This window comes from Schistocerca gregaria, unplaced genomic scaffold, assembly GCF_023897955.1.
Source record: "Schistocerca gregaria isolate iqSchGreg1 unplaced genomic scaffold, iqSchGreg1.2 ptg000198l, whole genome shotgun sequence".
Classification (NCBI taxonomy): Eukaryota; Metazoa; Arthropoda; class Insecta; order Orthoptera; family Acrididae; genus Schistocerca; species Schistocerca gregaria.
Window position 1 is genome coordinate 1,569,567 of NW_026061736.1, and position 1,864 is coordinate 1,571,430.

Here is a 1,864-nt window from a genome sequence, read left to right on the forward strand (position 1 = left end):
AAAAAATTATGGAAGGACTATGGAAGTATTTTTAAGGCTATATCTACGAAAATTGGTATTTGACTTCAAGGTTACAAATAAGAAAATACGTATTTTCGTGTTTTTGGAAGTTCAACCCCTAAGGGGATGAAATAGAGTGAGCTGGTGCGTTTCTGGCGCCAGTTTCCGTCGATCGATGTTTCGATCTTTGAGTCGCGGTCCAGAGGACACTGCTCGCTAACCGACTGTAGTAGTTCTCTGTGCGGCCCAACATCGGGCTTACCGCGCTTACACTGGACACAGTTGCCAACAAATCGCATGCCATCGCCATATAGGTTGGGCCAAAACATGTGTTCCCGAACTCTGTTCAAGGTCTTGTAGAACCCCAAATGATCCCCTACCGCCGAATCGTGGAAATATCTGAGTGCCATGCTAACTCGTTCCTGTGGAATACAGACCTTCCCTTCACCACGGTTGTCTTCCCCTTTACACAAGACACCCCCCCCCCAACCCCACCCCCCGAAGACCTCGCCATCCGCCAACTGCTGCCGAATCGGTCCCCACCAGGGGTCCTCTCCTGTTTGCCGGCTAAGTCGCAGAAGAAGCCGGGTGTCTCGGAGAGAAGGAAATTGACCCCCAGATCCGGCTCCACGTGGCCCTTGCCTTCCCCAGACTCTGCCGCGAACATACGGATAAGAGCGTCGCCAATTTATTGTCTCTGCCACTAATATGGCGAACCTGGAGATAAGTCTCGTCATCTTAACTTCGGTATGATTTTTAGCGATCTTATTAATCAAAGTTTAAGGGCTGGCACTGGCCAAGTAACTCACGGAGGCTCATTGGTTTCAGTCCAGTTGTATTGCTCACCTGTTCTCCAGATAGGGTTGTGTAGTTTATGTCTCAGAAAATTGTCTGCTCTTGATGTGTGTTGTGTTAGAGATAACTGGCAGCGGTCGACGCTAGCATACTGGGAGCAGAGCACCACGGCGGCAGAGAGATATTTGAGGCCATGTCCTCTCCTTTACATCTTGGGTTATGTTGTCACTTTTGCGTGATTCCATCTTTCCGGTGCTGAACTATAGCATCCAAAGTTCAATTGCATTGCCATGTTGAGTATATTTCCATGTCATTCTCTGCCTCGTGGATCTCTTGTATTGATTTGAATCCTTGGTCTGCTCGCGTCTATCGCCAATTCACACGAAATATTGAAGCAACCTTATTTTAAGGGTATTGTCATATAGTCATGTTCTAGTTGTAATCATTCTAAGAATATTGTTGATTAATCAACTGAGTAAGTAAATTTGAAGGTCCGTTTAGTCAAAATTAAAGGACCCCCTTAATTGTTTTAGTCATTTTTATACAGTTTTGTTTAGGAAAGTTGGCAAGCCGAACGTTAAATATCTGTATTCTTACGCTTAATCTGTTTCTCCCCTGATTGCAAGTAGTGAGAGTTCTGCTATGAATTTTATGGACATTTGTGCTATTTAAGTAAAGCTTTACCTAAGTATATATACCTAGTCATATTCAAATTTCAAGTTTTACGGGTCTCGTTCCACTTAACGAAATTTATTTATTATTTGTCCAACTGATCTGGCCTTGTGATTTTATAATGCTTTTGATTGTAATAAAATATGTAGCAACTACAACGGATTACTATTGTGATTTTGGTGTGTCACTACCATACCCCATATCACAGAGGATGAAATGTTTCATGAAATATATGAAAACCTGTTTTTGATACATTCAACGATTAAGAGGGTGGAATATAGGATGTAATGTTTTATGAAAGTATTTCAGTGCGAAAGAGTTTTTAAAGCGAAATCTATGAATATTGTGTTATAGAAAACTACGTGTTTCACTGTTTTTGGAACTACAACCTCCAAGA